General features: G+C 45.1%; 1 pseudogene; it reads left to right on the top strand.

The window, feature by feature from the left end:
- The window catches only part of LOC129327236 (zinc finger protein 208-like), a 113,626-nt pseudogene that overhangs the window by 11,334 nt on the left and 77,030 nt on the right, over nt 1-25,262 (top strand).

Here is a 25,262-nt window from a genome sequence, read left to right as displayed (position 1 = left end):
ATTCCCAAGTTCAGTAGCAGCAATTCTGGGTTCTTATTTATTTGGGTTTGCAAAACCTCATTAATTACTTCAATTATATCTTCCCAGTATTGCTTAGCTACCTCACAAGTCCACCACATGTGATATAATGATCCTTCATGCTTCTTACATTTCCAGCATTTATCTGACATATTAGTGTTTCCTAGCGCAATTTTCTTTGGTGTTAAATACCACCTATACATCATTTTTTAAACATTCTCTTTGATGTTGGTACAAGTTGAAATCTTCAACGTATTTTTCCATAGATGCTCCCAAGATTCCACTGTTATTTCTTTATGAAAGTTTATTGCCCATTTCACCATCTGGACTTTGACTGTCTCATCTTCCGTATGCCATTTTAGAAGTATTTTATAAATTTTCGAAATTTCTTTTTTTCCTTCTTGTAGAATCACTTCTTCTAGTTCCGAATTTTCCAGTCTTATTCCTCCTTTTAAACAGTCCGAGTTATAAAGGTCTTTTATTTGCTGGTATTGAAACCAACCATAATGAAGAGATAACTCTTCTTGCGTTTTATTTTTAACCTTTTATGTTCCATTAATGTTATCTCTTTATAGGTTAGACATTGTTGCTCATTATAATTCATTTTCTTTAAGGAAACCTCCTGTCTTCCATACAAATTAGAATAGTATTTAAAAAGAGTCTTTTGGATGGCCCAATTAACTGTTAACATAGCATTCCCATCTTTCAATTTTAAAATCATTTTCTTCTCTCTCTTTTTTTCAGTTTATAAGCTAACCATCATCCCGGTTTATTAGCTAATTCAAAGTTTTTCTGTTTGACGTATTTTAATTTTTTTCTCTAAGTCTTACTGTTATCATTGAGAGCTGTTGTTGCAGATATTTTATCTCCTGTTGCACCTTAACGTTCCCTGGCGCAGTTCTTAAAACTTCCTCTTTTTTCTTAATTTCTTGCAAAATACCATGCATTTTTTCCTGCCCTTTTCTCTTTAATTCCAAATTATAACGTATAAAAGGGCCCCTTTAATTTTTCATATGATTCAAAATGAACACACTGCCTGGGGAAGCCTAAATGGGCAGCAGCTCCACCACCCATCTCTAAGTCCCCCCCGCCCCCAAGCATGGTCCAAACTGGAGTGTCTCATCTGGGCTGACCCAGAGTGACGAGGCAGAAGTCAGCACCAGCAGGTTAAGCCAGCCTCTGTGGGACTGAACCCAGAGCAGCAGCAGTGGCTAGGACACTGCTGTAGCACAGTGGTTAGGAGGTTCGGCTACGAATCAGCACTCTACTGGTTCGAATCGCACTACTGCCATGAGCTCTGTAGGTGGCCTTGGGTAAGCTATTCCTCTCATTCCAGCTCCCCAGCTGTATTGTGAGGATAATAACACTAACTTGTTCACTGCTCTGGGTGAGGCACTAGAAGAGCGGTATACATCTGACATTAGGGAAAGTGCTTCATCATTACCCCAGATTTCTCTTCCTTTCAGCAGGAGCCATATGGGAGTCATGGAATGAAACAGAAAAGTATCTGGTGACTAACAAAGAAGATACATATTCAGATGTGAAAGAGAGAATTGAATATAATGGTGCCCTGAAGAAACAGAAGGGAAACCACTCATCAAAAAAGAGGAATAATTCCGACCTTTTCCAGCATAGACACTCTCGAGTGCAAAACATATATGAAGGAGAAAACAGTACTGAGTGTGCTGCTACCAGAGAAAATAAGAAGAAAATATATAAATGTCTGGAGTGTGGAAAAAGCTTTAGTGAGAGTGGAGACCTTAATGCCCATTACAGAAGTCACACAACGAAGAAACCATATAAATGCCTGGAGTGTGGAAAAAACTTCAGTCGGAGTGGAAATCTTATTGTCCATCAAAGAATTCACACTGGAGAGAAACCATATACATGCCTAGAGTGTGGGAAAAACTTCAGTCAGAGTGGAAGCCTTAGTGTCCATGAAAGAATTCACACAGGGGAGAAAACATATAAATGCCTGAAGTGTGGAAAAAGTTTCAATCAGAGCGGAAGCCTTAGTGTACATCAATGGATTCACAGAATGGAGAAACCATATAAATGCATGGAGTGTGGAAAAAGCTATGCTCAGAGTGGAAATCTAACTATGCATCAAAGAATTCACACTGGGGAAAACCTCTATAAATGCCTGGACTGTGGAAAAAGCTATACTCAGAGTGGAAATCTTATTATCCATCAAATAATTCATACAGGGGAAAACCCATATAAATGCGTGGAGTGTGGAAAAAGCTTCAGTCAGAATGGAAAGCTTACTGTCCATCAAAGAATTCACAAAGGAGAGAAACCATATAAATGCCAGGAATGTGGAAAAGGCTTCTCTGAGAGTGGAAATCTTACAGTCCATCAAAGAAGTCACACTGGGGAGAAACCGTATACATGCTTGGAGTGTGGAAAAACCTTCAGTCAGAGCGGAAGCCTTACCGTCCATCAAAGAATTCACACAGGGGAGAAAGCATATAAATGCCTGGAGTGTGGAAAAAGATTCAGTCAGTGTGGAACCCTTACTGCCCATCAAAGAATTCACACGGGAGAGAAAGCATATAAATGCCTGGAGTGTGGAAAAAGCTTCAATCAGAGTGGAACCCTTAGTGTCCATCAATGGATTCACAGAATGGAGAAACCATATAAATGCCTGGAGTGTGGGAAAAGCTTCAATGAGAGTAGAAAACTTACTGCCCACCAAAGAATTCACACAGGGGAGAAACCATATAAATGCCTGGAATGTGGGAAAAGCTTCAGTGAAAGTGGAAACCTTATTGTCCATCAAAGAATTCACACAGGGGAGAAACCGTTTAAATGCCTGGAATGTGGAAAAGGCTTCAGTGGGAATGGAAATCTTACTGTCCATCGAAGAATTCACACAGGGGAAAAACCGTATGAATGCCTGAAATGTGGAAAAAAATTCAGTCAAAGTGGAAGCCTTAGTGTCCATGAAAGAATACACACAGGGGAGAAACCATATAAATGCCTGGAGTGTGGAAAAAGCTTCAATCAGAGTAGAAAACTTACTGTCCATCAAAGAATTCACACAGGGGAAAAACCATATAAATGCCTGGAGTGCGGAAAAAGCTTCAGAGACAGTGGACACCTTACTTACCATCAAAGAATTCACACTTTGCAGAAACCGTATAAATAACTGGAGTGTGGAAAAAACTTCAGTCACAGTGGAAGCTTTATTTCCCATCTAAGAATTCACTCCAGGGGGTGGGGATGCTGTAGAAATTCTTGGAGTTTTTATGGACATGTCTTTAAATAGATCGGCTTACAAAATTAGAATGTAATGCAATACTTCTTAGTGATATATGCCATCATTTAGTATAATTGCCTGAAAGGTTTCAGAGATTAAAAGCCAAATCCCGAGAACCTGTCAGCCGCAGCATATCATCATTTTGTGGGGGAGGGAGAACAACACGATCCAGTCTTTATGGTCCAGGGTGCATAGTGAGTGTGCTGAGGTCTCTGGCATCCCCGACTAGATCCACTGCTCACCAAGCAATGCCTGATGACATCCCTCTGAGTGGCAGAAAGGGGTGCAGGCAATTCCCCCCTTTCTGATGCAACTGCTGCCCCTTGGCCCTTCTTCTCATTGGCATCTAGAGGATAGGGAGGGAAGACCGAGGAACTGCACCACCACAACAAAGATCTGTGGTGCCACTGACCTGCAGGTGGGGCCCAGAGTTCTTTTGGAATTACATTTCTAGAACATATGGACCAGTTGGCTTGGAGAAAACTACAGCTTCAGAGGTCATACTCAATGGTATCACATCCCCAGTTACCTCCTTCCTTTCTTCAAACTCAAACCTTTCCAAGAACCCCCCCGAATCTCCCAAGAATTTCCTAAACCAGAGCTGGCCACTCTAGATGAGCATCACAGTCCATAGCCCACTTGGCTTCTGCCAGGCCAAGGTATAGCAGTCATCTGTAGGAATATATGGCAGCATCTCAGAAAACCTTTAACACCCCCCCCCAATAGTCCTCTGGGGAAGGGCTTCAATGTGTGACTTGTCAGCTGGGTCCCAGCCACTGTGGGGCAGGGTTGGCAGTCAAAAGATAAAACCCACTCTTTCTCCTGGCAACATTTGGTCCATGTGGGAGCAGAACATTAGGTAGAGTCTTATGTTTGGGCCACCACATCCCGAACATGCATCCTCCCCACAGGCGAAGAAGGCAGATGTAAAGGAGGGAAAGCATCAGGTATTAGGCATTCCACTGCAAATGCCAACATCACAACCAGCCATATAGGGCTTGGCAGAAAGGCACTGAGGTAGGATGGCCGGGCCTCTGGTTCAGTTCCCACATGTAGAGAGGGTAGAGTTGCAGGGAAGCTCAGCTGTTGTTCTGCCCATGCAAACCACAGAAAGGGGAAGGGTCCGATCAGATGATGGGATGGAACAGAAATTCATCATTTTGGCTGACACCCCCCTCACAACCCCTACATGCCACACTGACAGGGCTGACACTTCCAGCGTCAATCTTCCCCATGTATCTGCCAGGTGGTGGTGGGGGGATAGTATAGTATATTTGACCCACTGGCATGCTCCCCCCTTGCATCTGCATACATATCCCCCTTTGACCAATCCCCCTACTCAGTTCCTTCTGCAAGCTTTCCACAGTGGCCAACAGAGTGTGTAAGTGCAAGGGGCGGGCCTGCAGAGGGGAGCCATGTCAGTAGTTAGTAGAGCCTATCGTTTAGCAGTGAAAGTCCGATTATAGGTTGTGAGCTGGTTCTGCTGGCTGGTATGTGTGCAGGAGAGAAAATAACAAATCACACATTAGCTTAGAAAAGAAATAAGAGTTCTTTATTGTAGGAATTCCATACTCTGATAGGAAAGGAGGAGAGACAGATAATATCTACCTATCTAGTCTAAGTATGGAAACGGATGCTAGGAGAAATCCTGCATCCATGATTCCAAAATGAGGGTGGAAAGGGAGAGCAGGTGCCTGGAACAAAGCCAGGAAGAGAAAGAGTGAGAAGGAGGAAGTCAGGAGGAGGTGGAAGTCCTGAGAATAGTAATCTGCATATCAAAGGGATAGTCAGAGCAGTAAACGGAGTCCCTTGACCTTTCTGTCTTTCTAACTCTTGGGTTTGTTTCCCTCTGAAACCTGAGGAAAGGGTCAGTCCTCCTCTTCCAACACTTCTGGACTGAGAGTTAAGTAAGCCTTTCATGGCAAACCTGCAAGATCCACCGTTCAGAATCGTAGAAGGCAAGTGAGGTCCTCTTCTCCCTGGCTGGATTTTCACCCAGAACTTAAACCCACTGGGAATTAACTAAGCCCCACTGATTTCCATGGTATGCACCTTGCACATGCTTCTCGTTTTAAACAGGACTTAGACTAGCAACAAAGCCTGTTGTGGGAAAAAATACAACGTGCTCTAGAAAGGGGAGGGCAGGCATTCCCTAATCTTCCTCCGTCAGGCATTGCCACCTGCCCCACGCCTGGTCTTGGCCACAGGACTGGGTGGTGGGCATTGCCACCTGCTCCCTGCTGGGTGAAGGGAAGAGCAGACATTGCCTCCTGCTCTGCACCTGATCCCGACAGGCAAAGTGGGCGGCGGGCTTTGCTACCTGCTCCACTCCTGATCCCAGCTGGGTGAAGGGGGTACAGGCATTGCCACCTGCTCTGCTCCTGATTCCAGGAGGTTGAAGGGGGGTGAGCATTGCTGTCTGCTTGGTGCCTGATTCCAGCAGGTGAAGATGGGGTGAGGGTTGCCACCAGCTCAGTGCCTTATTCCGGTAGGTTGAAGGGGGCGGGCATTGCCACCTTCTCAGCTTCTTATCATAATTGGGTAAAGGGAAGAAGGACATTGCCTCCTGCTCTGTGCCTGATCCCAGCCAGGTGAAGGCACAGGGCTGGCATTGCCACCTGCTCCGCTCCTGATCCCAGCAGGGTGAAAAGGTTCACACAGATGGCCTCTGGTTGTCCCTTCCAACTCTGACTTTTTGGCTCTTTCTCTCTGCAGAAAGTGGCGGCCAGGGGGCGGCTACTCTATAATTTCACGATGCACCTTCCTCTGAAATGTTACTTCGGCGCTATAGCTGGGGGCGAGGGACAAGGGGCAGCTGAGATGCCCATGAGTTCCTTCTGCCCTTTTAGAAGGGGCTGGGCAAGGGTGGAGGGGGTCTCATTCCATCTGCAGCCACATCCCAGCAAAGCACGCCCCCCCCCCATGCAGACCATAAGGCCAAATGACACGAGAAGCAGAAATGAATCCGATTGTCTTTCTCAAAAATAGAAGCGAAAGCAGCTGGCGACATAAGAAACCAAAGCAAAATCTGGAAGGCAGGACAGGCCTGAAGGATCAAACGGGGGGAGAATAAAAGTCAGGCGTAAGAGACTCCTAATTACAACTGTTGTAAGTTTGGATCTGGAAGCTCCAGCTCCAAGGAGGCAGAAATGAAACTCTGGCTGGGTCCCTTGCAATGCATTGTGGGCAGTGGTTCAGGGACCTGAAGAAGCCTTTCTTGTTCATGCTCTGAACAGATTACACCCCCCCTTCCCCCCCTCATTTCTGAGTCCACAGCAACTACCAGGAGATTTCCAGTTGCCTCTTCTTCCAGGGAGCAGGAAGCCCACTCAGAGGCACCAGCTCCCTAACCACTCAACCAACTGGGCACACTTAACAAGAAGCCCTACAACATTAGAGAGGCCACCCATAGCCCCATGCCCTGTGCCTTATCTGAGCTATGGGGAGCGGCTATGCTTGGGCATGGGGTGTGTGTGTGTATACAGCTGTTGGGGAGAGATGCAACTGGCTGCCATCTAGCATCCAAAACTATGTCTGGGCAGGGGGCACCTGGAATTTTACTTGAGAGGCTTAGGGAGACATCTAAGTCCAGCTCTGTCAACAGGACACCTCTGGCACCTCTTCCTCCTGCACTGGTATAGCGGTGATGCCGGAGCTGTGCCACATCTCCTGGTATGCCAGCATAGTTGATAGAGGCCTTGGCATCACTCTGCACGGGAGTAACACTTAGTTGGCAACCTAAGCTCTTTCAGCTCAGGGCTTTGAAATGCACCACACGTCTCAAAACGTTCTCTAAGTCCAACAAATTGCCCTACGGCTGACTTTTAAGCAACTCTTCTGCTACCTGGTGCTTACCTGGAGCGCTTCAGATGCTTCAGAAGGTGGGCTTGTAATAATTTCTTTTTGATGACAGGCATGAGAACCTCAGAGTTTTTTCAGCAGTATGCTGCGCAATGCTCACGTTTCGGCATCTGAATGCTTCTGTGCGTTTTTCCTGGAAGCGAAATAATATTTGGGCTCTTTGTTTTATTTATGTTATACGTTTCTGCTCTGCTTTTCTCCTCGATGGAAATCCAAAGCAGCTTCTGTCCTTCCCTCCTCCCTCCATTTTGTCATGCCCGGAAGGCCTGGCCAGCAGCCCCAGTGGAAAGGGCCCCTCCCAAGAGCCTAGCAGAGCAAAGCAAGAGGGCAGAGCCAAGACAAGGTGACTCTTCCACTGCCAGCTGCTTGAGCGGGCTATCAGAGGAACTGGGCGGTATCTGTAGCAAGGCTTAAAGAATGCAAAATTACATTGTAAGCTCCTACTTACAATGCACAGTATGAGATGTACTGAGTAGTATGAATTGTAGTCCCTAAACTTGCGACCAAGTAGCTTTCTAAACCATTCTTAAAACAGTAGAATTCTGTTGCCTGTGTAGAAAAGCTCTTCTGAACAATTTGGTTTTGCATAGTTTGTGGAAAGTTTAGAGGGTGGGAGCTTTCTTAACGCATCCCATTGCACAGGGTGGGGGCCACCACAGAAAAAGGACATGTGTGGACAGCTGTTGCTCTTGTCCGACTGCAGGGTGGTTGCTGCAGAAGGCCCTGTAAAGAGCCAGTTTGGTGTAGTGGTTAAGAGTGACAGGACTCTAATCTGGAGAACTGGGTTTGATTCCCCACTCCTCCGCTTGAAGTCAGCCGGGTGCCCTTGGGTCAGTCATAGTTTTTTCAGAGCTCTCTCAGCCCCACCCATCTCACAGGGTGTTTGTTGTGGGGATAATAATGACTGCTCTGAGTGGGTGTTAAGTTGTCCTGAAGAGCAGTATAAATCGAATATTGTTGCTGTTATAATAAATAACCTCCAAGATCCCTTTCCCCAATAGCCCTGGGCAGTTGCTGGGTAAGGCAAAGTAAATACAGGGAATGGGCTACCTGTCTGGAGGAGCCTCTGGAAGAGGAGAGAGACCCTGTGAGGATTTGGGTCAGGGCTCACTGCCTGCCTATTGACCAGCCAGATTTTCAGAGTGTAAGCTTTGGAGAGTCACAGCTCCCTTCCTCAGACCTTCCAAAGAAGAGAGCTTTGACTCTCGAAAGCTTACACACACTGGTTGCCTCTAAGGTGCCAATGGTTCAAATCCTGCTGTTCGACTGCAGTCAAACACGGATACCCACCTAAACTAACCACCGGAGGGAGACAGAGAGCTGGCAGAGACTTCTCTCCCCGTGGTGGAGGGAGAGACGAACCTCTGCGTAAAATCCGGTCCTGCGTCTCCAGCTTGCAAAGTTTAGGGGGAGCGGTTCCCCTTCCCGGAGGCGCGGCCAGGAGGGGGGCTGGCGAGGCTTCGCAAAAGGGGCTCCGCTTCTTCCTCCGCGCCGCCGCAGCTCCTTCGCCGGTGAGTTTCAAGCGGAGAAGGCGGAGGGGGCCGCCCGGCCAGGCTGCTGGATCGCAACAAAGCAAAGAAATCTGGGGGCGCCTGGAAGACCAGGCGACGTTCCTGGTTTATTGTTGGATTGAAATGGTGCTGGGCCTTTAAGTTGCCGCCAGATCATTTTGTTTTAAGGGATGGGAATGACCGGTTGGAGAAAGAGGGGTGGGAGGGGCAGGAAGGGGTCAAGCAAAAAACAGCCGCTGATCCAGAGCTGGAACCGCCCCCTCCCCCCGAAGCTGTTCCCTAGTGTGTGTGTGAAGGCCGGGTGGGCGTACTTCCTTTGTGCAAAGTCAGGAGGTCCCGGACCCCTTTCCTGTGCTACGGAATGCAGAGGGGTTTGCAGAAAGACGAGGAGTTCCTGGAGATCTGGGGGCAGTGCCTGCGGAGGGGGGATTTGGGCAGGGATCTCACCCAGAATCTGGAATATAACATTGAGTTGCCCTCTGAAGTGCTCATTTTTCCAGGGAGAACTTACCCATATCCTGTTGTAATTGCAGGAGAATTCCAGGATCCACTTGGAGGTTTGGCAGCCCAAGGTAGAGGATTCAGGGAAGGAAAGGAGAGGCCAGGTCTGGAGCCCAGGTAGCCGTGTCTGGAGCTGAGTGCAAGAGTGGCCACGTCTGCAGAGGGCACAGAATCATTTCTGATGGGGAAGGCTGGCGCAGGCAGCAAAGAGCTCCAGTGTGGCAAAGGAAGCTCTTTGTAAGTGTGATGGGATGCTCATTGGGGTACAAACGGAAACTAAATTATTTATTTTAGACATCCTTAATTATAGTTCCTGAAGCCACTTACAGATCCCCAAGTGCCTGAGAACACAAAAGCTGATGAAAGCGGCAGCAATAAATTTTAAGTAGAGGAGCAAACCGATAGTATTGGCAAAATCAGCATCATCCATTAGGGGCAGAAAATAGACACTGTGAACGTGATGAACTCAAAGAAAAATTCCATGAGACACGGCAACAATAAAGGTGTGCCAAATACTGTAAAATGGCAGCTAGAGCTCTCTCTTCAGTAACTGCAAAATACTCACCAGGTCCTGATTGACTCAGTCTGAGAGTAGCTGAGATGATAAAATTTAAGGGAGAAGCCCTGGGAGGAATGGCACCCCAGCAGAGTTCCTTGCAGTAGTGCAGTGTTGACAATGCAGTCCTAAGGTGCCTTACACTTTCCTAAGCCCATTGAAGTCAGTAGGCTCTGCAGAGAGTTATTTAGTGGATTTCTATGCCTCATCTCCAAGGGACCTGCCCAAGGAAGTTGGCAGAATAAAACTGTTTAAATATCTTCTTGCACTGCATCTTTTTGGCTTCACAGAACAAGTACCCTTACACATTTGGTTATTTCTTGCCTTGAAAAAAGGATTGACTGCCGAGTAAGGAAACTCTGTGGTCTTGCTGGGAATACAGACTGGAGACCAGTTCCCAGGCGGAGGCCCTGAAAGGAGGATTCCTGCTGAGCCAGGCAGAGGCCAAGATGCAGGAAGAGCAGGTGAGGCAGAGTCAACCTGGGAGCTCCAAAGGGGCAACCGATGTAAAAGACTCTCCTCCCAATCCCACTCCCCAATAAGCACCCAACATTTTCCAAAAACCAGACCATTTCCCAGGTTTTTCCCAGCACCATTCCTTTCTTAATCTGCCTCCCTGTGCCTGTCTGCTGTTTCAGGGGCTGTTAGAAGGGCCTGCTGATTTCCCCAAGGTAGATAAGGCTCCCTCAGACCAAGAGCAGAGGCTGCAGTTCTGGGGCATCAAGCAGGAGTGGGGAGGGGGGGAGTAAGTGAGGGTGAATGGGGCACCTCACAGCATATCCTCCTTTCTGCTGAGTAAGCCTGAATTTCACAAGCTTGAGGGAAATGTTCCTTTCCTCCAGCATCTCACATGGTTTAAAAACAATGTTAGCTACATCCAAATCAGCCTTTGGGGATGTAGCCAAAGAAAAGTATTTGGGGGGGGGGATTGTAAGAGAAAAGGCCCTTCCCTGCAGCCTTTCAGACCTAACCCTGGTAAATGGAATGATGCCAGACACAGGCCCTCTAGATCAGAGGTTTCCAGACTTTTTGATATGGTGACCCATCATAGGCTTTCCTAAGAGACTGGGAAGGTGCAGAGGGGGGAGCACAAGGTTGAGGAGATGTGAGAAGATGGCAGATGTTGGCAAAGAGTTGGGTGGCAAGTAGGTTGGTGTTCTTCCTTGTCAGGATCCTAGAGAAGGATGTGGCCACTTATCACCCACCCAGTCTCTAAAAGGCTCTTTCTGAGCAAGGGGGTTGCCAGGAGCCCAGGCCTGAGGCTGAGGAGGGGAGAGATTGCAGTAGGCCTCAAGGCAGCCTTTCTCTGAGTTTCAGGCCTCTTGGTGGCCCATTTCCCTGCAGGCCTCTGTTTCCCAGGCAACCTCCTAGCCTCAGCACTGGGCCTGGAGACAATAGAAGGCAGAGCAGGAGCCAATGGCTGAGGAGGAGGCAGGGCTTGGAGAGCGAGTATGAAAGGGATCCTCTGAGGAGACAGGCTTTTTTCCCCCTGGAGATTTTTTAGCCTGTGTTTTAATTTTTTATTTAAAATGTTAGCATGCAGCTTTTCTGCCCAAATTAGGGTTCCCAATGTCATGGGTTAATGACAGTCTCCATGACAGTTTTTTAAAATAATATAAGGTCAAGTTACAGTAGTGGTTTAAAAAAATTAGGCTTTTTTTCTTCATGCTTTATTTTTGGCCATGCAAGAGGGCACACCCTGACTTGAAGAGGGTGTCTCCTGGGGAGGCACAGAGGGTGCTCTAGGCCCTCCCCAGTTTAGCCCTTGATCTGGTCCGGTTGAATCAGCCAGTTAGGGCCCTTCCTTCCTCCAGGGCTGGATAGTGGTGTGTGGTGCTATAGATTGTTAACCACAGGTACAAGATCTCTTTGAGGTCAGCAGTGAAAGAAACAGCCCCAGTCTGATACATCTATAAACCTGAATCTCAGACCTGGTCCACCTATCCAGGAGAATTAAGTGACGGAGACCTGAACTGATGGAGTGGCTGGTATTGATTTAAGGCACTTTCCTCCATGCATGGATTCAAGGTGGTTTTGACTACGGCTGTGGAGATAGGAATAAATCATAGGATGCTTCCCTCTGCTAACATCCTCTTGCAACAGAAAAGCATCATGTCAAGCAGAAGGGGGGGGGGGAGAGTGCAGAAATGTTGCCCCTGCAGGTTTAGATTTCAATTCCCAGCTGGTCTCTCCTACCTACTGCTTCCAGTCAACCTGCCCATCCCATCCCATCTACCCCTCATTTCCGGTATATTCATTCTGTATCTTTAGAAAAAAGGATTTCCCAGCCTCTTTCTCACCCTGCCAGACAGCAATGAAAATACACTCTTGATGGCTTCTCCAGTGTCTTCTCCCTGTGGTGAAGGGAAAAGGCCAGCCATGCAACCAGCCCAGGTAAGGGAGGGAGCCGTCACTGGGGAGGCGTCCAGGAGACAGCAGGGTGGGCTCCTTCTCCATTGCAAGGCTCAGGGGATCAGGCTTCTTCCCCTTGGTCCTGATTCTGCAACATGTCAAGGTTGGCCACTTTGAAGGTGGGAAAATGGTCACCCCCTGTGTAGCATCCTATCTTCAGAGAAGAAAAGAATACTGTCCCCAAAACATCCCTCCAAATAGGATTTCCTCTTTTTATCCTACTTTTCTCTTTGATCAGGGACCCAAAGCTGCTTTTCACACCATCCTCCTCTTCTTCACTTAATTCTCACAATAACAATAACAAGCTTGTGAGGTAGGTTAGGCTGAGAGACATAGAAGGGCGGAGACATCCCAAGTCCTAGTCTGTCACTCTACTCACTAAGCCACACTGGAATCTTGGATCTTCTTTTCCCCAGATCAGCTTTCTAGTGATGTTAAGAAATGCTTCTTTCTTCTCCTTCCAGGGTGGGGTGTCCTTTGCAGAGGTGGCTGTGAATTTCACCCAGGAGGAGTGGAGATTGCTGAGCCTATCCCAGAGAGCTCTCTACAAGGAAGTCATGATGGAGAATTTTGCGAACGTGGCCTCTCTGGGTAAGGATCCCTTTCTCCTGGGCTGGGCTGTGAGGAGTGACTGTAAGGAAGCTCCTGATACGAAAAGACACACCCTGCCTGCCCTGGACCCACTGATTTCTCTCTGCCACTCTCCATGATCCTTCCTCTGATGTGGGAGGGATCGTGGGTTTTCCTTGCGAAGACGGAGCTGCTGCCTGGCAGTCCTTTGCCCGGCCCAAATGAGAGGGTATCACAAGAGGTGCCTGGAGTTGCTTGGATCTGGAGATGGTGGAGTGGCCACCTCCTTTCCTGGGCTGTATGGCTATTGAGGAAACCCTGCTGGCTTCTCTGACATGTCCTTATTTTTATTTTATATATTTTATGTCATTTATACTCCACCCTTCTCACTGAAACTCAAGGCAGATCACACAGTATGAGATTGGTGAAAACAGTATCAAGTACATTTCCACACAGTATCAAGGACATTTCCGTACAGTGTCAAGGACATTTCCATAAACAATGCCATAGGATAAATATATACAAGTTTACAAAGACATAGCATTAGCAAGAATCCAATACAGAGTAGAAGAAATGCTGAAACAGAACATAAATCAATTTTAGGACTGACATTAGACAATATGAAGCATGGTAGTATATAGGAGTACATATTTAAAGAAGCAGATAATATGTAAGGCAACATAGTGGTGAAGTCTATGGTCCCTAACTCATTAGTGAAACATCTGAGAATATGAGACCCCATCCCTACAATACAGCCCTCCTATCTGAGTAAAAAGCCTTTATGAATATTTCAGTTTTGCATCATTTGCAGAAAGACAGAAGAATGGGAGCTCTTCTGACTTCCTCAGGCAGGCCATGCCATAGAGTAGGGGCTACCACAGGGAGAGCCCATATATGGGCTGCTGTTGATTTTGTCCATGTGCAGCCTGGCACCTGCAGGAGACCCTGTTCAGATGAGCAAAGCTGTCATGGAGGAACATAGGGAAAGAGGGGGTCCTGTAGATAAGCTGAACCAAGGCTGTGAAGGGCTTATGTAATAACTATCACCTTGAACTGAGCACAGTAATTGATAGGTAGCCAATGGAGTGACTGTAGGATGGGAGTGATGTTCAAGCTCCTGCTCGCTCCTGATAATAGTCGAGCCACCGCATTTTGCACCAGTTGGAGTCTTCTAGTTAACTTAGATGGGAGACCTATGTATAGAGCATTACAATATTCAAGTTTTGATGTTACCATAGCATGGATCCAGGTGGCCAGGTCAGGTGTGTTGAGAGAAGAAACTATCTTCCAGGCTAGAGTGAGGTTGTAGAAAGCATTTTTTGTGGCTGCTTTAAATTGTTTTTCAAGTAGTAGCGCTGGATCCAGTATAATTCCTAGGCTCTTAACTGAATCTGCAAGGGTCAGACGAACTCTATTGAAAGCGGGGAATACAATGTCTTTCAAGAGCTCTGCCTTCCCAACAAGCATCACTTCAGTCGTGTTTGGGTTCAGTTTCTATTTGTTTTTTTTACAGCCTTTTCACCATGGCTGTCAGGCAGCGATCTAAGATTTCCACTGCATCCTGTGGGGACCTGAATAGCGAGATATAGAGCTGGGTGTCATCTGCATATTGATGACATCCAACTCTGTAGCTGCGAATGAGTTCTCCTAGAGGCTTTATGTAGAGGTTGAATATCATGGAAGATAAGATTGTGCCCTGGGGAACCCTGCAAGATAGCTTTCATTCTGGAGCTATCTTAGTTCTCAGGTTACTTGGCATTGCTGAACTTATTTGTACATTGAAGAGTTTTAATGTTTGTTTTGGTTGTTTTGTTTTGTGGATAAAAAGGACCTCAGATTGCCAAACCTGGCCTCATCTGGCTAGAAAAGGAGGAGGAGCTGTTTCCCCTGATCTCTCATGAAGAGGAGGGATTGGCAGGTAGGTGTCAGGAAGCTGTGCGTTGCCTGCACATCCTTCCAAAAGCTGTTGTATTTCTGTGCCCTTGTGTGTCTTCATAGGTTGATCTGCTTCTCAGACTTTTCTGCACGCTTGACTTATTCCTGATATTCTTAGCAGCTGATCCACAAACACTAGAATCAGTTTGAGTATGATTCTTGCCCTCATGTCTCCCTTCTTCTGCAGTTGTGGAGAGGGTTTTCTAGCAACGGGATTATCGCTATTGGTGGCATCACAACACCCCCCTTTTATTTTTTCATGTGATTCAAAATGAACACACTGCCTGTCCTTGCCTAGGGAGGCCTAAATTGGCAGCAGATCCACCATCCATATACTCCCAACCCCGAACAAGGTACAAACTCTAGTTTCTTGTCTGGGCTGACTCAGAGTGAAGAGGTAGAACTCAGTGCCAGCAGGTTAAGTCAGCTGCTGTGGGATGGAGCCCAGAGCAGCAGCAGCGGCTATGACCCTTTCGAACCAAGCTGTTTTTTCTGGTGCAGAAAGTGGTCCGCTTCACTCCCCCGTGCCACTGCGAACTGTCTTTTGCAGTTTTTTTTAAATCATCATTTTCATATTGCTGTATTGATCTACCATCGTGATAATAGATGGAGCAGGTTTTCTCAATTCCCAGTTTTAATTTTAAAGAGTAAATCTCTAGCCTCTTCCCTTGCAGAGATATAAGGAAAAGGGCATATCTTTGCAATGGAAGAGGCTAAAGGCTTCCTTAAAAACCACTGGGCATTCAGGGAACCTGCTGCATCTATTATTACAATGGTTTGTCAATACAAGAAACAACATGAAAATGACTTTTTAACAAAAAAAACCCATCAAAACAAAACCAGAAGAGAAGGTAAGGGAAAGTGGAGGGAAGGAGTGGCTCGATGACCAGAAGTGGGTTGGAGGTGGGTGGGAAGTGGATGGGATGAAAAACAGGAGGAAACATCATGCACAAGGAAGAAAGGCAACTCAGAATATGCTTCCAAAAAAGCTCATGTTAAAAGTGGTCTCCAAATAACCAGGAAAAAAACCCAGAACAAACAGAAAACTTGAAGGGAATACTAAAGGCAAAAAAGTGTGCAGAAAACAGATGCTAACCCAAAGTGGTGTGGGGCCAGATCCAAGATGGCAAAAAAGGTGTAGAAAATGATCTCAAATGTGCTTGGCTGGGTTTTAAATGCTGAAACAGTCTTTTAGTTCTTGGTCATATGAAAATAGTCAAATTCCTTCTCCCACGTCAGATTGGTTATGCTAAGCCTAGCCAAATACTGACCTGTCCAGTTGTCAGTGGCTCTTTGACCAGGTATATTCCCAGGCACTGTTACCCCTGAGATCTCTTTAATTGGAAATGCCTGGGATAGGAAAGCACGTGCTTCCCTGCAGAGGAACGACCCACCACAACTCCAGACAGATCTCCTAGGAAGTCATCCCCCTTCATCACTGAGGAGTGTTATAAGTGATTCTGAAAACAATATTTCAATCACTGATTACACCTATGTCAACTCAAGAACTGTTATGGTGCCATAAAAGTAATTATCCACCAAAACTTAGGAACAATGTATTTATAATGGAAATCCTTAAGATATGGAACAAATATAAAACAAAAATCATTCCAAAAATATCACGATTTCCCACCTTTCTATCTCAAGATTGGTTTCTCCCAGGAAAAGATCAAAAAACGAATAAATATTGGAAAACCTTAATATCATTAGATTAGTAGATATAACCTCCACAAAAGGCTTACTGACCAAAGGTGAACTGGAGGAAAAAGCAAGCACATCCATTCCCTGGTTCCTTTATTTCCAATTATCTCATATGGCCTCCAAAATAAAATTATCAGACATACAGCCTGGAAAATCCACAACAACCATTATCAGATATACTTTGCTCCCCCATGACTGAATTTGAAACCTTATTAAACCAAGTCTCCAACGGAAAAAGAAAAGGCCTTATAGCCAAAATATAAAACATCATATTATTAACTGAAAAACCAAGATTCGCCAATTTTCAAACAAAATGGCAACAAGACTGTAATGACCTTCTCACAATAGCACAATGGGACCAGATTTGGTCATCTAAACTAATTAATACTTCAGAAATCAATACGAAACTCCAAACATATTAAATAATCACAAGATGGTATCATACCCCAAAGAAGTTATCTGCAATAATCCCAACCTATTCACTACTCTGTTGGAGGAAATGCAGGCAAATCGGTACGTATGCTCATTTCTGGTGACTTTGTCCACTAATAAGCAAATATTGGGAAGACATAATGCAACAAATCTTCTTAATAACTAATTACAAAATCCCATTTACACTACAACTAGTCTTTCTAGACCTATGGCAGAACATTGAAATCCCCACAATTAAACGTGATTTGATATCGACACTTTTAACTGCTACAAAAACTTTAATAACATTAAACTGGAATAAACCGACATCACCAACAATTAATCAATGGCACCTGAAAATATGGGATTATCTTATCATTGAAAAGATAACAAATAACTTACACAATTCGAATACATCTTCCAACAACTCACACTTTTATGAAAATTGGCTACCTTTTGATGAATTTATTAAGCAGAAAGAATTACAAGCTCCTAACCAACTATTCCAATCTATATTTGATTCATAATTAAACTCAAAACAAGAGCTCACATGGTCCAACTATAGCTAAAATAATATTTCTGTGTTAAAGATTTTATAAAGTGATTTGTATATTTAGATCATTTCGTTGTTCTCAGTTTTTCTCTGCATTATTTTTCTCTTATTATTGTATTACAAGTTATCGTACTTTTTGTTATCCCACTCTCCTTGTACAATTGTTGATTATAAAATAAAGTTAAAAATTAAAAAATAAATTTTTAAAAAAGCGATTCTGAAGGGCTTGGCACGTAGAGATTTTATACCTGGACAGCAAACCAATATAATCTTGCAGCTGAACTCCCCCCTGTCCCAGCATATTTTGAACCCTAGGCCGGAATAATCTCTTCTTCTTAACAATAGATGGCCTATTGTCTGGAGCAGCCAGTCAGAAAGCTGATTTAGGTCCCCAAGGAAAATTCTGAAGAAGTTATAAGAGGGGAAGGGCTGATCCAGAGAGAATGGGGGTGGGACATATTGATTGCTGATTGTATTGGAAGGGGAGCAAGGCTGGCCTACAGTGATGACTCAGAGATAGCATGTAGGAGGGAGTGCTTTTCTCTTCAGAGCCGATGGGAGATTGACAGCTGCCACTCCTGCTTCCGCTAGAGAAACTGAGGTGAATGGAGAGTGAAATGTCACTTCTGAGGCTGGATTATTTCATTTTTATTTATTTATTTATTTATTTGTTTGTTTATTTAGTTATTTATTTAGTTATTTAGTTATTTTTGATTTTTATTCCGCCCTCCCCACATTTCCAGCAGGCTCAGGGCGGATTACAAGATACATAAAGGTTAAAATATGTAAAACAATTATTATAATTAACAATTCTAAAAACATCTCATTTACACAATTAAAATACAATTATAAATTATAAATATCAGCACAGCAGCACAGAATTCGACTGATCAAAAATTTAAAACAACTTCAGAGCACCTCTGCATTAATAAGTTTTTTTTAAAAAAATGAGGGGTATTGGTGGTGGGGGAGGGCCTCATCAACCGTCCAGGGGGGCTCCGCCTAGCACTGCCCATATGCCTGGCAGAACAGCTCCGTCTTGCAGGCCCAGCGATAGGATAACAAATCTTGCCGGGCCTTAGTCTCTTCAGACAGAGCGTTCCACCAGGCTGGGGCCAGGATCGAAAAGACCCTGGCCTTGGTCGATGTCAGGCGAGCCTCCCTGGGGCCAGGGACCTTTAACAGATGTTTCTCACTGGAACGGAGAGTCCTCTGGGGTTCATATGGGGAGAGGCGGTCCTGCAGATATGCCGGTCCCAGTCCGCATAGGGCTTTATAGGTTAATACTAAAACCTGGAACCTGATTCGGTACTCCACTGGTAGCCAGTGCAACTGACGTGGTGCCGGTGTTATATGCTCACGCATCGGCAGGCCCGTGATAACATGTGCCACCACATTCTGCACCAGCTGTAACCGCTGGATCTTATTCAGGGGAAGCCCTGCGTAGAGTGCGTTACAGTAGTTTAACCTAGAGGTGACCATTGCCTGGATTACTGTAGTCAAGTTGCGGGACGAAAGATAGGGGGCAAGCTGCCTGGCCTGTCGAAGATAGAAAAATGAGGACCTGGCGACTGCTATGATCTGAGCCTCCATTGTCAATGAGGCATCTAGAATCACCCCCAGGCTCCTGACTCTCGGGGCTGGCTGTCCATCAGCAGATATAGCTAAGTGTCATCCACGGATTGGTGACACCCAAGCCCGAAACTCCAAACCAACTGGGCAAGGGAGCACATATAGATGTTAAACAGCAAAGAGTAGAGTATCGCCCCCTGTGGCACACCACATACTAGTGCCTGGCAGGACAATAACTTATCTCCTAGCGCCACTCTCTGTCCCCGACCGTGAGGAAAGGAGACAAGCCACTGTAGTGCTGTCCCCTGAATTTTCACATCGGCGAGGCAGTGGGTCAGAAGATCATAGTTGACCATATCAAACGCTGCTGAAAGGTCTAATAAAATCAGCAGCGCCGATCCACCTCGATCCTGGTGTCTGCGGAGATCATCTGTGAGGGCGACCAGCAGTGTCTCCACCCCGTGTCCTGGGCAGGACCCAGACTGGAAGGGATCTAGGGCCGAGGTCCCCTTCAGGAAATTCTGCAGTTGGTTCTCCACCGCCCACTCAATCACCTTACCCAGAAACAGGAGGTTTGAGACAAGGCGATTCTCTTTTTGAATGTAAACTTGATCCTTAATTTGTTCTGAAAAAAAGAGTTGCTGGAGTTTTTTTGATGGGGAGAGGAGCCTTGCTCCTTTATCATAGTGGGAAGGGTGGAGAGCAGAGGCGGGTTATGTTCTCAAATTGTGGGGGGTCCTTTTGAGGAATGGAAGAAAGATGGTTTCACCGCTGGCATGGGGAAGTGAGGTAAAACAACCCTGCATGCCCTCTATGCCACGGAGAATGAGAATTTGTACTGCTGGGTCTTGAGTTGGTAGACCTCAACAAAGAGCCTTTATGCTACTCGATTCCCTATCTTTTTTCTTAGAGATGCTGACATTGGCTTCTATGAGGTTTACATTGTTTTCTGGAAACAGGACTTATTTAATGGTATCAGAATCTCTTACCATTTTTATCAGCCAATATGGAGACAGAGGGAAATTCTTAAAACCACACTTGTCAGAGGGAAGCTCCAGAAAGCAAGAGCTCCCCGTTTCTCTCTTTTGGCATGTTATGCGTGACCCCAAGAATGATGCTTTTCATGGGTGCAGAAACCACATGATAAATGTTTATCTTAAAGAGAATACCATACCATGGATACAAATGAAAGAAAGTTGAATACCATAGATTATGACATCTGTTCCCAGGAAAACGGAATATATAAAAATTCATCTTCTCTGCACACAATTAATTAATTAATTTACATGATTTTAAATCTGCCTTTCTCACTGTGTTGTTTAGGGAGAGAGAAAGATGTTTTGGCTTTAAGTTTGTTGTTCAGATTAAAATCATCCCAGTTATGTTCTTCCTGTGGCTGGCCTCTTTCATCTGACCATGTGCTGGTGTATCTCTGTTCTCCGTGATGGACTGCCTTCTCAAAGCATGGCTCCCCATAGAAGCCTTCCTCCCTAAAGAATGGCTGCCCACCCTCTTCTTAAAGCCAGGGGGGTCTCCTTCCTTATGAAAGTAAGATAGGGCAGAAACACTGGCCATTTCTCTCCATGGCATATCTGTCTAGGACTGAATTTCTTTCTCTCCATTTTCTCTCTGAGAAACACTGTCCCAGTGAAATGCTGTTCTGTATTTCATGAATTGAATGTGGTCTTTCCCAGCAGTTTTGATAGAGTGGTGAAAAAAACAGGGGGATCCCTGGAGGTGCCAAATGCACCGCAGTACTGTGGGCAAGCAGAGGAAAAACTGCTTCCCAAAAGCATTGAACTTGGGGCAGAGAACCCACGCAGGAATGGCAGTTGTTGCTTTCTCTGTAGCACGTCATCGGGTTCAATCGTGAATTTTGGGTTCCATTTTTTTCAGTGTGTTTATGCCAGGTGTGAGAAGACAACTCCACCGGCCTTTGTTTTTGTCATGGGTAATGAGCATGTCATGTTCAGGTGGGTCCGGGAGGGTGGCGACGATGGAGCGGCCGTGCTGTCCCTATCCTAACTCCGGAGCGGCCCGCCCTATCCTAACTCCAGCTGCCTGGCTGGCCGGTGTAGCCATCCAATAACACCAATAAGTAGTGTACCCCCTGCAAATACACAACCCTCAGCTCACAGATAATTCCCAATCCTCAGATTCCCCGTCAGATCGAACAGTACAACAAGGAACCATATAAAACATTCACAGCAGACGAGGTGGCTTGCTAAGCAGCCAGTTCCGTACAAACAATTACAATCAAAACCAGCAGGGGAACGCAATAAGGGAGAAGACATCACCAAAATCTACAACAGGGGGACCAACTCTCATGTCCAGTTCCAATCGCATATAAGAGATGGAATTTCTCGGTGGCTGAAGAGAGCTCATAGCTGATGGCCGTTCCGACTCTTCAGCCAACCCCACTAATTTCTACTCAGTTTGCCTCAGCAGCTGGAAGGTGGCTGGAAGTGAATGGCAGGCAGAGGCAGAGGCCGTGGCAGGCACAGCACGGCAGCTTCAGCAGCAGCTCCTTTGAGGCCAGAGTGTTCAGGGGCCGGGGCTGAGCAGGTGAGAAACCTCAGGCCTTGATGGAATAGCCTCCCTGCCAGGCAGAGCATGGCAACTTCAGCTGGCAACCAGAGTCTATCAGTAGAAGAATCAACCAATGCAGGGATGGATCTGGTCCTCAGTCTCTAGGCAGCGCTAGGCAATTGTCTAGAGCACGAGTAGAGGGGCACCAATCAGCTTTGTAGTAAAAAGTCCAGTAGCACCTTTAAGACTAACCAAATTTACTGTAGCATAAGCTTTCGAGAACCGCAGTTCTCTTCATCAGGTGCATCTGATGAAAAGAATTGTGGTTCTCGAAAGCTGATGCTACAGTAAAGTTGGTTAGTCTTAAAGGTGCTACTGGACTCTTTACTATTTTGCTACTACAGACTAACACGGCTAACTCCTCTGGATCTAATCAGCTTTGTGTGATTCCTCACTACAGAGCCGTTGCCAGTACCCCTGTTGGCTTCCAGCCCACGGCATTAAGGACTGCCCCAGGAAGCAGTGGGGGAATCCTGCTTCCCTATTCCTCCCTCTATTGGAAGTGTAGTCAGGAACTGGGACCTCTTCCTGCCCACCTTCCCTCCCTTCCTGCCTCACTGCAACTTGGCTTAGAGGGCATGGGACAAGGGTGTCAGAACCGTTGGAGCTGCTCCAGAGCTGGAGCTTAGACACATTTTTGGTGCAGCTGCAGCTCCAATGTGAAGCAAAAGCAGGTGGGTTTTTCAGGTTGCCAGGAACCAGAAGATCAGAATTTTTTATTTTAAGGACTGTAGAATACAATTAATACTCACAAAAAGAGCATATGGCTGAACAGCATAAAATAACCACACCTGAGCACAGAGAAAATGAAAAGTAAAAATACATCCTTCTTTCCCTAGCTGTAAAACTTCTGTAATGTTATAGGATTTTTGTGGCTGTTGGGATCAGAGGACTCTGATTTCAGGAAAATGTTGTCTTAAAAAATAGAGCATACAATTAGAACATGGAAAATGACACAATGTGAACATCGATAAAATGAAAAAGGTAAAAGTGTATCCTTCCTTCCATATATGTGCAACTTACTTTTGTAATGCGATAGGCTTTGGGGGGCTGCAGAGAACAGAGTATCTGATTTCAGGAACAGAACATTTTGTCTTAAAAAATAAAGAATTGGAATGTAGGCTGAGTGTTTCCAGTCTGTGGCCCATTGTAAGGACTAGAGAATTTAATTAATACCCACAAAAAGAACGTATGGCTGAACACCATAAATTGACAACATGTGATCATAGAGAAAATGAAAAAGTAAAAATGCATCCTTCGATATATGTAAAACTTATTTCTGTACTGTTATTAGCTTTTTGTGATACAGGGAATAGAGGACTTTGGAAACAGAACATTTTGTCTTAAAAATAAAGTCTACAATTGATACACACAAAAAAGAACATACAGCAGAGAAAATGAAAAAAGTAAAAACATATCCCTCTTTCCCTAGTTGTCACAGTATGTCAGAGCAAAAAGCAGAAATACTCTTAATACTTTCAGGTTTCTTAATGTCACATTTCTTTCTTCTCCATCTGGCTTTCCCCCTCTCTTTGGACCCTCCATTAATATTTCTCTCTTCAAAGATATTCTTCTCCCCACAAGGCCCCTCCAAATCACTCCCCCTCCTCATTAACTCACTGAAGGAGGAAAAGAGGAAGTTTTTAACATTGGGTCCTTTTGAGGCAGAAGGCCTCCACTGTATATACTCTCTCCTTTGTCCTCTTAGACTATATTTATTACTGTACAAATGGCTATTCTGGCAATTTACTCAGCTTGGAATTTAGAAAGAATTGAGAAAGAGAGGGGAGAACCCGGTACAAACTGTTTGAGCTTAACCACTGAGCATTCACAGGGTGCAAACAAAACCATCACAAAGCAAAGTAGAAAACTGACAAGGATATTCAGGGAATGTGCTTGCTAATCAACTCAGATTTCTCTTCCTTTCAGCAGGAGGCCTGTGGAAGTCATGGAATGAAATAGAAGAGCATTCAGTGACTAACGAAGAAGAAACATATTCAGATATGAAAGGGAGCATTGAATATAGTGATGCCCTGGGGAAGCAGAAGGGAAGCCACTTATCTAAAGAGAAGAATACTTCTGACCTTTTGCAGCAAAATGACTCTCATGTGAAAAACATATATGAAGGAGGAAACAGTACAGAGTGCACTGCTGCCAGAGAAAATAAGAAGAAAATATATAAATGCCTGGAGTGTGGAAAAAACTTCAGTGAGAATGGAAAACTTGCTGTCCATCAAAGAATTCACACAGGGGAGAAACCATATAAGTGCCTGCAGTGTGGGAAAAGCTTCAGTCAGAGTGGACATCTTTCTGTCCATCAAAAAATTCACACAGGAGAGAAATCATATAAATGCCTGGATTGTGGGAAAAGCTTCAATGAGAATGGAAAACTTGCTGTCCATCAAAGAATTCACACAGGGGAGAAACCATATAAGTGCCTGCAGTGTGGGAAAAGCTTCAGTCAGAGTGGACATCTTACTGTCCATCAAAAAATTCACACAGGAGAGAAATCATATAAATGCCTGGAGTGTGGGAAAAGCTTCAGTGAGAATGGAAAACTTACTGTCCATCAAAGAATTCATACAGGGGAGAAACCATACAAATGCCTAGAGTGTGAGAAATGCTTCAGTCAGAGTGGCTATCTTACTGTCCATCAAAGAATTCACACAGGGGAAAAACCATATAAATGCTTAGATTGTGGGAAAAGCTTCAGTCAGAATGGTGATCTTACTGTCCATCAAAGAATTCACACAGGGGAAAAACCCTATATATGCCCTGAGTGTGGAAAAAGCTTCAGTCTGAGTGGACATCTTACTATTCATCAAAGATTTCATGCAGGGGAGAAACCATATAAATGCCTGGAGTGTGGAAAAAATTTCAGTCAGAGTGGCGATCTTATTGTCCATCAAAGAATTCACACAGGGGAAAAACCATATAAATGCCTGGAGTGTGGAAAAAGCTTCAGTCGGAGTGGACAGCTTACTGTCCATCAAAGAATTCACACAGGTGAGAAACCATATAAATGCCTGGAATGCAGAAAAAAATTTAGTCAGAGTGGCGATCTTATTGTCCATCAAAGAATTCACACAGAGGAGAAACCATATAAATGCTTGCAATGTGGAAAAAGCTTCAGTTGGAGTGGAAATCTTACTGTCCATCAAAAAATTCACACACGGGAGAAACCATATAAATGCCTGGAGTGTGGAAAAAACTTCAGCCAGAGTGGCGATCTTATTGTCCATCAAAGAATTCACACAGGGGAGAAACCATATAAATGCCTGGAGTGTGGAAAAAGTTTCAGTCAGAGTGGACATCTTACTAACCATAAAAGAATTCACATGGGAGAAACCATATAAATGCCTGGAGTGTGGAAGAAGCTTCAGGGAGAGTGGATACCTTACCATCAAAGAATTCACACTTTGCAGAAACCATTTAAATGCCTGGATCATGGAAAAAAAACTTCAATCAGTTGAATCTTTATTTCCCATCTAAGAATTTACTCTGGTTGGGGGACGTGCTGTAGAAATGCTTGGAGTTTTGATGGACGTTTCTTCAAATAGATTGGCTTACAAAATTAGAATGTAATGCAATAGTTCATAGTGATATCCACCATAGTTTCAAAAGTTTCAGAGATTAAAACCCAAAGAACCCACCATCCACAGCATATCACAATTTTGTTGAGGTCGGGGAGCAAACACTCCAGGCTTCATGGATGCAAAGTGAGCGTGCTGAGCTCCCTAGGATCCCTGACTAGATCCACTGCTCGTAAAACAGTGCCTGATGATATCCCTCTGAGTGGCAGAAAGGGAT

Source organism: Eublepharis macularius, chromosome 4 (assembly GCF_028583425.1).
Source record: "Eublepharis macularius isolate TG4126 chromosome 4, MPM_Emac_v1.0, whole genome shotgun sequence".
In the NCBI taxonomy this organism is placed as follows: Eukaryota; Metazoa; Chordata; class Lepidosauria; order Squamata; family Eublepharidae; genus Eublepharis; species Eublepharis macularius.
The sequence above is the reverse complement of the archived record's forward strand: the minus strand, read 5'-3'. Positions and strand labels throughout refer to the sequence as shown.